The sequence below is a fragment of the Lepidochelys kempii genome, chromosome 15 (genome assembly GCF_965140285.1).
Source record: "Lepidochelys kempii isolate rLepKem1 chromosome 15, rLepKem1.hap1, whole genome shotgun sequence".
NCBI classification, from domain to species: Eukaryota; Metazoa; Chordata; order Testudines; family Cheloniidae; genus Lepidochelys; species Lepidochelys kempii.
In genome coordinates this window covers 29,268,533-29,280,035 of record NC_136394.1, presented here as the reverse complement: position 1 = coordinate 29,280,035, position 11,503 = coordinate 29,268,533, and the positions used below count along the sequence as shown (strand labels likewise).

The 11,503-nt window shown below is 46.7% G+C and overlaps 1 protein-coding gene across 1 annotated transcript in view; it reads left to right on the top strand.

Annotated features, from left to right (window-relative positions):
- The first annotated feature begins 4,947 nt into the window (after positions 1-4,947).
- CORO1C (coronin 1C) overlaps positions 4,948-11,503 on the top strand; it is a 78,895-nt gene continuing 72,339 nt past the window's right edge. The window contains exon 1 of the mRNA XM_073313435.1: positions 4,948-5,082. The gene's annotated coding sequence lies outside the window, so the exon portion shown is untranslated. The remainder of the gene's footprint in view (positions 5,083-11,503) is intronic.

Here is an 11,503-nt window from a genome sequence, read left to right as displayed (position 1 = left end):
TCTCAACCTGGGAAATTGCGAATCTCACAGGGGTCACAGGACAGGGTGGTCACAAGTGCAGAGTCGGCATTAGGGGGTGGCAATCAGGGCTATTGCCTTGGGCTTTACGCCACAGGGGGTCCTGCGTAGCTAAGTTACATGCTTCAGCCCCGGGCAGGGGGCTCGGGCTTCAGACTCCTCAAAGGGGTACAGTATTCTGGAAAGGTTGAGAACCACTGCTTTAAAAAATAAATAAATAAATCATTGCAAATGTCCTGGAAAGATGTATAACCTGGGACATCTGTAATCAGGAAGTGCTCAAGCTAAACTATCATGTCTGGCATATTTTGTGTGACTCAGAAGTTAAGCTACAAAATAACAGGACTTTAAATTGCTGAGCTCCCTAAACCCCCTGCAAAGCAGTTTGCTTAATTTAGAACATACTTAGCAGTGAGAAAATTCAGCCCATGAGGTCTAAGCATATTGAAGTGTTTGTGCCAAATTCATCCTTGATGTATAACGCTACCAGTTCTGAACTACTGGATTGATATGTTGGTCATCTGTCCAAGAGCACATGCAGACACCAGTCCATCCTTCCCACCAGTGGGCAAGCCCAAGTATACTGTTACTCTCAGCAAGGTCAAAAGGCCAAAGAAAAGCTCTCCTCAGCTGGAGATGCAGTGGGGCATTGCAGCAGTTCTGCCACTACCTGCCCCCTTGGAACACTGTACATGCAGTATACACCTGAGAAAAATGGGACCTAGTTATGTCCCTCCAGGAAGTAATCTGTACTGTATAGTTTTCCTTTAAGGGTTGGTTTTCCCCATTTTTCCCCTTAAAACACCAACACACACATACCCTTTTTAGGATGGAGTAGATAGAATGGTTATAGCAGGGACTGGGAGTCAAAACTCCTGGGATCTGTTCCTGGTTCTGCCATTGACCTTGGCCCAGGTCACTTATGGTTTGATTTTTTTCAGAAGTATTGAGCACCATATTTAGTGAAGTGTGGACCCTTCCATGCTTCACTTTCTCCACCTGTAAAGCAGTGAGGCATAGCAAATTAGTTACTTGTAAAGCACTCTGAGATATTCACATGATCAAAATAGCATGATTATTGTGCTGGTAGAATAGATACCTATTTGCAAGTTAGCTAAATTTAGCTACTGACATGGCTTTCAGAGTCAGGGGTTAGTGTGGGGATTGATGGTTCACTCTGCTCCCTTTCCTCAAAGAAATTACATTATCATTTGGAGCATGTGTGGGAGGTGGGGGGGGGGGTAGATAAAACTGTGAACAGCTCAACTTGAAGGAATTCTACACCTCCATTTTGTCACGTGCCAGCATGTAAAATTAAATTTCTAGTCATCCTGGTAGTGGTGAGATGTTTGAGGAATATAAACTCTGTTGTGTAATTCTTTTAGCTACATTAATTAACTAGGTTTCAGAGTAGCAGCCGTGTTAGTCTGTATCCGCAAAAAGAAAAGGAGTACTTGTGGCACCTTAGAGACTAACCAATTTATTTGAACACAAGCTTTCGTGAGCTACAGCTCACTTCATCGGATGCATGCAGTAGAAAATACAGACTGTATTTTCTACTGCATGCATCCGATGAAGTGAGCTGTAGTTCACGAAAGCTTATGCTCAAATAAATTGGTTAGTCTCTAAGGTGCCACAAATACTCCTTTTCTTTTTATTAATTTACTAATAAAACATAAACTTCATTGGGAGAAAAATCAGCCTTTAATGTGATGTTTTAAAAATATTTTTGATAGATATAGGCTAATATTGATATGCTTTGTAATTGTAAGCAACACGCTAGTTAGAATAGTGTTAGCCTACAAATAGTGAAGATGACTGCCCTGAAGGGAATTGAAGAATTTATATAATCTTATACTTATTTTTCTATACTTCAATGAAGACGATCTATAAAGGTTTATGATGTCTCTGCATGTCTGCCGCCATACCAAGCCCTAACCAGCTCATTGTCCCAGGTCAGAATTTGGGCGATATTTGGCCCTTTCTCATCTAGATGCTGGAGGAAATGGTGCTGAGGATTGATAGGTGGCTTCCTTCCTTCAAGTCAGTACTGAGTGAATGTTCCAGCATGGTTTCAGGGAGGAACTGTGCTACAGTGTCTTTTGGTTGCAATGTAAAACAGGCCCTGTTAGTTGTGGTCATTGAAGATACCATGGCAGTTTTTGAAAAGACAGGGTGACCAAATTTCAGCTGGGTTCATTACATCCTCCTTATCTGAAATGTCCCACTGAAAACTACAGGGATGCAAAATTCTTATTCACTTCCTGTGCTGCCTACCTTGTTGTGTAGTGTAGTGTGCTATAACCATAGCTGTTATAAACCAGTGATTGGCAAAGCAACTCAGGTGTATGCTTCCTAGCAGATTTACAGCAAGGGGACTGGCAGTCAAGATGCCCAGGTTCTAGACCCATCTCTATCACTGACTCACTGTGTTTGCCCTTCACCAAGTCACGTGAGTGTGTGGAAAATATGAATCACAATTCAAGTCTGCTAAGATAAAAACTTTAGCTGCACTATTACTTAGGTAGTGCTAAATTTCTTTTTTAGTGTTTCTTATTTTTGATGATGAAGGGATTTTTGTGGATGAGGGTGGAGGGGAAATGTGCTAGGCTGGATTTCAGAAGCAAGATCTTGTTCCAAAATGGTTAAGACACTGAAGGCAGCTCACAGCAGGGATGCACCCAATTTTAAACCTAATTTTTCGGTGGAGTAGCTATTAGCAGTGTGGTGTTGTTTACAATGAGGGAGACCCTTCCACTTACTGAAGCTGTGGTTAAACTTTTGTCAGGTTTTATATGTTTGTTTGCTTGACTTGGAGCTACTGTATCCCATGCGGTTTCTGCCAACTGTGACCCAGCCAAGCCAGCAGGAGCTGTGATAAATTTGTCTCTGCTGAGACTCTCTTTGCATGTCTTACACCTTTATCTGTCATGTACCATGTATATCGTTAACAAGTAAAACCCCTGGGGTCTGTAATATGTGGCACAAAATGGACCACTTTATTTTAGTGTTCTGATCCCAATGCATCAGTGAATTGGGGGACATTTTTCAAACTTGAGTGACGTTAATGGGAACTGTGGGTGGTCAGCCCTTCTGAAAACCAAATAACTTATTTAAGTGTCTAATTGTAAGCAGCCAAATTTGGTCAACATCTTCCAACGATATAAGGAGCCCAAATTGGTCTTTTGTTTTGGAAGCATTGTGAGCAATGTGAGCACCATAATTTGTCTACACATAGTGTGCCTTGCAGGAACAGGAAAATAAAACCTTGCAAGTTACATTATGTTGGGTGCCCTGACATTCATTGTATGTCTGTACTGAAGTCAGTAGTGTTGATCTATTATATAAATCTCTATTCTAGGTTATTTAATTGAACAAGAGAGAAAAGTTCTGTACCTAAGTGATGCCAACATTCAAAAAAATGTGGATGTATTTTTAAGGCCAGGAGGAGGAAATCTTTGGGTTTTAAGACAGCTGGCTTCCTTGTTTCTCACTGCAAAGTGTTATCCAATAGTCATTTGGGGTCTGAGAGCATCTCTCAGATCAGTTTTTTTTTACTTGATTTGATAGAAGGCTACTTCCTCAGCCACCATATGAAGAATCTAACATGCTTGGGCAAAACCAAATAGAATTACTAATGGCTCTGGAGTTAAATTTTCTTTTAATGTAGAATAAGTCAATTATTTTCATCTTTCACTTTGCTGGGTGTGTGTGTGCTGGATTCAAAGCACTGGTCTGTGCAGGTTTTGATAGTTACAGGCATGGGTCCAGTTCTGGGGGTTATTCCATGCAAATATGGCAGCAGCTGGAGAGTGGCATGGGTGCACAGTGATGCCCCGAAAAGTCAGAAGATGCCAGCAGGACTGGGGCCCATGTGCCCCTTTAATGGTGCTCCTGTGCATGTGTGTTCATTGCTCTTATAGGCACGTATCCATCGCTTCTGTGTGCGCGCATCTACTGCCATGGGCTGCACGACCATCAGTCCCGGGTGCCCGTCCGTCCCTCCTCTGGGGTGCGTGGCCGTGGCCGTGTCCGTCCCTCCTCTGGGGTGCGTGGCCGTGTCCGTGTCCGTCCCTCCTCTGGGGTGCGTGGCCGTGTCCGTCCCTCCTCTGGGGTGCATGGCCATGGCCGTGTCCGTCCCTCCTCTGGGGTGCGTGGCCGTGGCCGTGTCCGTCCCTCCTCTGGGGTGCGTGGCCGTGTCCGTCCCTCCTCTGGGGTGCGTGGCCGTGGCCGTGTCCGTGTCCCTCCTCTGGGGTGCGTGGCCGTGGCCGTGTCCGTCCCTCCTCTGGGGTGCGTGGCCGTGGCTCCCGGGGTGCCCGTCCATCGCCCCGGGGTGCCCGTCCATCGCCCCGGGGTGCCCGTCCATCGCCCCGGGGTGCGCCTCTCTTGCGGAGGGGCACCTGCCAGCTACTCTGTCTGTTGCTGTCGTGACCGGCCCCTGCCCTCAGGGCAGCCCCTGGCCCGGGGGGCATGGAGAGCAGGCCCAGCACGCTGGGGGCGGCCGGGCGGCGGTTGGGCACAGCGAGGCGGAGCCGGGGGGGTGGGCGGGAAGTGGCTGCGGTGAGGCGGCGGGGGCGGAGTCTGTGAGGGGGCGGCCTGTCAGCAGAGCCGGCCCGGCCGGTTACCCCCGCGCCGGGTGAGGGCCCCGGCCCCGCCTGCTGGAGCAGAGGGCGCCGGTTGGGCCGGGGCGGGGGGCCCCTGAGGCGATGGGAGGCCCTGACGGGGGGGAGGGGTTGCTGCCTGGCTCCGCCCCCCTGGCGCGCCCGGCTGGTGGGGGTGGGGCAGCCGTGTTCGGGGCTCCCGCAGTGTGGCCGCCCCGCGCTGCGATTGGCCGTCCGGGCTGCCGCTCAGTTTCTCTTTGGGACTGAGAGGCGGGGCTAGAGTGTGCGGAAAGGGGCGGGGCCGGGCTCGGGGGCGGGGCCTGTGTCGGCGCTGCCCCCCCCCCCCCACGCCGTGGTCAGTCGGAATCGGGCGGCGGCAGGAGGCGGCTCCGCCGGGCTGAGGAGCGGTCGCAGCGCGGGATCCTGGTGCGCAGCGGGCGGGCGGGCGGACGGGCACTGTGCGGTGAGTGGCGCGCGTTGCTTCGTGCAGCTAGATGGGGAAGAGGGAGCTGGGTGCGGGGAGTGCAGGAGCTGGGTGCAGGGTGGGGAAGAGGGTGCGGGGAGTGCAGCGTGGGGTGGGAGCTGGCCGCAGGGTGCGGGAGCTGGGTGGGGAAGAGGGAGCTGGCCGCAGGGTGCGGGGAGTGCAGCGTGGGGAAGAGGGAGCTGGCCGCAGGGTGCGGGGAGTGCAGGGTGGGGAAGAGGGAGCAGGGTGCGGGGAGTGCAGGGTGAGGTGGGAGCTGGCCGCAGGGTGCGGGGAGTGCAGGGTGGGGTGGGAGCTGGCCGCAGGGTGCGGGGAGTGCAGGGTGGGGAAGAGGGAGCAGGGTGCGGGGAGTGCAGGGTGGGGTAGGAGCTGGCTGCAGGGTGTGGGAGCTGGGTGGGGAAGAGGGAGCTGGCCGCAGGGTGCGGGGAGTGCAGGGTGGGGAAGAGGGAGCAGGGTGCGGGGAGTGCAGGGTGGGGTAGGAGCTGGCCGCAGGGTGCGGGGAGTGCAGGGTGGGGAAGAGGGAGCAGGGTGCGGGGAGTGCAGGGTGGGGTAGGAGCTGGCCGCAGGGTGCGGGGAGTGCAGGGTGAGGTGGGAGCTGGCCGCAGGGTGCGGGGAGTGCAGGGTGGGGAAGAGGGAGCTGGGTGCGGGGTGAGAAGGTGAAGGCTTGGGGGAATGTTAGAGCTGCATACGGGCTGGTGGGGTGATCGCAAGCTGCTGCGGCTGGGGAAGCTGGATGGGTTTGCTGGGGTGGGATAGGAGCCAGAGGCATGGAGGGGTTTGATGTTTAAACAGGTTGCAAATGGGGTGGGTGGGCTGGGGATGGAGCTATGTGCCTGTATGTGGATTGGGGGCTTTAGGAGCATTCACTCTACTGTGATGGGTGAGGGAGGAGATGGATAGTGTATGTGCTGAGGCAAAGTATGTCTTCCACCGGGTTTAGGCTGTATGCATTATAAGGACAAAGCTGGGAATGGCTAATAGCAGGGACAAGCAAGGGGAGGTAGGTTCTCTGCTGACCAAGGGAAACAAAGGGAGGTTTTTGGAGACTGAGCTGGATAAATGAGATGCTTAATATTTGCTGCTGAAATTGAATGAGATCTTTCTGTGGGCATCCTCACTGCAGGTCAGGCTGGTCTAGCTGTGATTATTGAAGCTCTTTCCATATTTAAAGGTGGGATGCTGTCACAGCTAAGTGGCTCTGCTGAGATTCTGAATGGGGGGGAGATTTCTGAAAAGTGTCACTGAGCCTTTAAACGTCTCATTGAACACACAGCAGAATCTTTCTCCCCAAGAGAGATGCAATAAAATATTACGTAAAATTAATTCACAATGAAGGCTTCCTATAGATAAGTGAGACTTGGCAGGTTGATTTCTGACTTTTCTCATGGAGGAGAGAAAGAGAACGAGTGTCTCTTTAAGAAAGAAAGGACTATGAGGTGCAGATTCATAAACTCCGAGAGTCCAAGGCCAGAAGTGACCATTGTGATCTAGTTGGCATTGTATAAGGCAGGCCGTAGAAGTTGCCCAAAATAATTCCTAAGCATATCTTTTGAAAAAAACATCCAATCTTGATTTAAAAAATTGGACACACACATGGTAGAAAGACTAGCCTTTTTTTCCCTGTCCATCTTTCACACATGACTTTTGCACTGCTGTTTGCTCATGATGATGCATTCTGAGCCATACATACATCAGGCTTAAGGGGTGACATAACATATATTAGTATGTGAGAAGAAATCTGATTCTTTTGTTCTTCAAATTGTTGACTACGTACAAGCGGAGGTATTAGTCAACACCACATAATGTGTATGTCACCCTGTGGAAGGCTCTTCTCTCTCCCCCTAGGACATTACACAGCAGCAGCAGCAGATCAAGTTCCTTAGGCTTGTTTTGGTGTAGTAGATGTCATGCCATATTGATGCCTATTCTAAATCCTCTTGAAAGCTAAGGAAAGCACAAAACTATGTGAACAGTATCCTTTGGGTTTGATTCCCTTACCAAAAGGTACTTTCTGTGAATGCTGCCAAGTGACAGATTGGAATTAAAGGGGTGTCAGTTGTTAGCCCCAATTTCTGCTTTTTTGAAAAAAGTTTCTACAAAATTAAAGATCAATAGAAATATTTCCAATAAATCAAAATACAATAGCTACCATTTTTAAACAAATACACATTCCATTGTCGGGTTTCAGCTGCAGACAATGGAGTATTGTGACAGTGCATGAGAACCTGATAAAGAAATGGACTAGAAGCTGGCTGGAAACAAAACTAAAAATGATTGGTGCACTTATTGTTCAAAACAATTGACGTGATTTTTTTGTATTATTAATCTAAAGTTTCAATCCTGGAAATGCATACACGAGTAGAGTTATTGGAACTATGCATGCAGGTTTGCATAATCAGGCCTAAGAGGTTAGCAACACATAAGAACTTGTTTTTGAAAACTGTTAACTGGTGCGGCCCATTTACTAATGCCAGTCCTTGCTTAGCCGTTGGATGGGTTATAGCTAAACTATTTGAAGTTAACCTCTATTTACATACACGTGTAGAGAAGAGCATGATGGTAGAAGCCATGTGTGTACAGTGCAGTTTGGGGAAAGCTGTGTGAATTGACACAGTGCCTGCCATAGGAATTAAATATGCCCATATGTAATAGGGATGTGTGGCTAGAGAAAATGGCAAATACCTTAGTTGAAATGCTTTCATGCACCAAAGAGAACATCTTGTTACCACCAATATTCATGTTTGCTAAAGGTTGTGTGCACGCTACAGAGGTAAAAGATCAATTACTGTTGTGACAAAGCCAAAGCAAGTTTATTTTTTGTGTATTTGCAATAGCAACAGTAAGACCCAGTACCCCATAATATGCATGTGGGAGTATGTGCCTTGTGTGTGTTTTTGATATCACTCTTCATAATGGTAAATTTTTAATGGTCATTTGTAGCCTTGCGCACTGATTGCTTTAATCAGCATATGTGTCTCCTTTTTATGTACTGTGTTGGGATTACAGTACTCTGTCTTCTAGTGAGCTGCCTTTCCAAACATCATTGGGTTTTTCAAGTTAAATCTTCATGCTTATTGCATCTGTCACTTCTGGGATTCACTCCAAGCACGAGGCAGATATTCAGTGTAATAGCAATGAAATGGAATGCTCGAAAGAATAAAATATCTGCTTTCCTTAGTGATATAGCACAGAGAAGTATGAAGGATATATACACTTAACAATCAGTTAACTTAAAGATTTTAATGGCGACTTCATGAAATGTCCCATTTAAGCACAATATGGCATTTTAGTTGCAAGAGCATGTAAGTGACTGTTTTCAATTTCACTGTTGCCTCCGTGGAATAAAATGAGTTTGAGTGCCGGCTTCCTATTTTGAGGACATGAGCAAAACACTTCCTGGCCTGAGTTTTCTGCTTGGTGAGGTCATCAGTGCACCACTCCCAGGGTTAAGAATGTTGTTTCATGCAAACTCACAAGCACATTTTCCTGATATTTAAAGAAATTTTTGTATGTTTATGCTTAATTTTTTTAATAAATATTTCAGTCCCTCCTTAAGGATGTAGTAGAACAGTAAGTCACTGAGGGATTTAAGTGCCCTAGTTTAAAATCTTTAAGTGTATATGAACAAAATTTTAATGTACAGTGAAAAGAAAAGGAGGACTTGTGGCACCTTAGAGACTAACCAATTTATCTGAGCATAAGCTTTCGTGAGCTACAGCTCACTTCATCGGATGAAGTGAGCTGTAGCTCACAAAAGCTTATGCTCAAATAAATTGGTTAGTCTCTAAGGTGCCACAAGTCCTCCTTTTCTTTTTGCAAATACAGACTAACACGGCTGCTACTCTGAAACCTGTCTTAATGTACAGTGTTTCTCCTGAAGTCCCCCTCTCCCCGCACCCCTCCAAAGAAAAAGCTTGAACCTACTTGCCTTGTGGTGACTATTGAGTCAGGCTGGTTAGAACTGCTTGTTTAAAATCTACCACCAGATCAACTATTTCAAGAATCAGAATGTCCAACTGCTCCAGGCTGGTGAAATGTGAACTGATATTTCTTTGTAGTGCTATAATTGATAAGGGCAAGTGATGCTGAAGTTATTAGGATTAGCTCTTAATAGCAGAACTAAAATAGTACAGACTTAGGTTAAATGAAGTGACTCTGGCCGGCTGCTTTTTGAAAGTTGGTTATTCTAGGCGTATATTTACATGCCATTAGGTAGTTCCTGTCTGTTCTCTAAACTTATCCAAAAGAGGATTCAGATTGGTCAATTCATCCCATGCTCATATTGACAAACTTAAATAAAACCATTTAGATTTTTTTAAAAAATGTTTTAATTTTAGTCCTTGACTTTTGATCCGCTTTAAAAAGTGACAGTGATGCTCATGAAAGGTGTCTGCCTCACAGGTACAGTGGAGTCGCATCTTACGCGGGGGTTCGGTTCTAAAGTCAGCACATAAGGCGAAAATCGCATATAGTCAAAATTGCCCTTGAAAATCCCTTAAATTGCCCATAAAGTACAGTATACTGTACATGGTTTTGTGTATACAACCCTGTACAGTAATATGTATAATGTGTACAGTATTCTACAGTATATAATAGAGTACATATGCAAAATATAATTTTACAGTACTGTATTTTTAATTAAAGGGGGTAATTACAGGGGGTTGTCAGGGCTTGATGTTGATCCAAGAGACGGACGTGATGGAGAGCATGGGTGACAGAGAGCGAGTTGTAGACGAAGTGGTTGGCTCTGGTTCAGCTCGAGAAGTTGATTGCATAGGCTCATCTGCTGCTGGTTGTTTTTCCTGGAAAAACATGGTGATCGGCAACTGTTGCAGTTGTCTCTTGAGCTGCTCAAACATTTCTTGATACGGTCTCAAATAGTCCATAATGCTACGTGTGTGTTTTGAGGCTTCGTTCCATAGGGGGATCGTATTCAGAAATTAAATCATTCAAGTGTTTCGCTGCTTGGACCACTTCAGCAAACTTATGAAGATTCCAACTTGCTGGCTCTTCCTGTCATCATCTTCGTCTTCTGTAGACGATTTTATCAGTTCCTCTAATGCTTTGTGAGTCAATGTTTCTCTATGGCTCTCAATTAATTCTTCAATTTCTTCCTCAAGGATGTCGACGAAGCCATCACCACCAACTTGCCTGGCCACCTGAACAATGCGTTTCACTTCTTTGTCAATGGTTGGAAAACCCTTAAAATCATTCACACATTCTTTCCAGAGGTTTCGCCAACATGCATTGACTGTTTCAGGCTTGATTGCATCCATTGCCTGTTTAATATAAGTGATGCAATCGGCAATGTTGTGGGACTTCCAACACTCCATCACATTAAGATTGGGATCAGCATCCATAGCGCTACGTATCCATGAGAACATAAGCCTCGTGTATGTGGCCTTGAAACAGCGGATCACGCTTTGGTCGAGAGGATGGAGGTGGTATGGGGTGGGAGAAAGATGACTTCAGCGTTGTTATGCGCAAACCGGAGTGCCGCAGAGTGGCCAGGAGCATTGTCAATGATCAGCAACGCTTTAAAGTCAAGTCCTTCCTCTTATAGATTCATAGATATTAAGGTCAGAAGGGACCATTATGATCATCTAGTCTGAACTCCTGCACAACGCAGGCCACAGAATCTCACCCACCCACTCCTGCAAAAAACCTCTCACCTATGTCTGAGCTATTGAAGTCCTCAAATCGTGGTTTAAAGACTTCAAGGAGCAGAGAATCCTCCAGCAAGTGACCCATGCCCCATGCTACTGAGGAAGGTGAAAAACCTCCAGGGCCTCTTCCAATCTGCCCTGGAGAAAAATTCCTTCCCGACCCCAAATATGGCAATCAGCTAAACCCTCAGCATATGGGCAAGATTCTTCAAGGTACCGCTTGACCTCCGGAATGAAACACTTGTGGAACCAATCCAGAAATAATGCTGCCTTCGCCCAAGCCTTTTTATTTGATTGCCAGAACACAGGCAGAAGATTTTTGTTCTTGCCTTTTAGGGCACGGGGATTTGCAGCCCTGTAGAGCAAGCCCGGCTTTATTATATGCCCAGCCACATTGCCACAAAACAACACAGCCACATGGTCGTTAGCTACTTCGAAGCTAGGGGCTTGTCTTTCTGATTTCAAAATGTAAGTGCGGTTGGGCATTTTTTTCCAGAAGAGCCCAGTCTCATCAGCATTAAAAACTTGTTCCGAAATATAGATAGCCCTTTTCTTCTATGATTTTCTTTAATTGTTCGGGGCAGGTTTTTGCTGCCTCTTCATTGGCAGATGCAGCATCACCAGTAGTCTGCACGTTTTTGAGGTTGAAGCGGTTCCTAAAACTCTTAAGCCAACCTTGGCTGGCTTTGAATTCCTTCTCATCAAAGGCTGTCCCTCTTCAGTGGCAGGTTTGAACA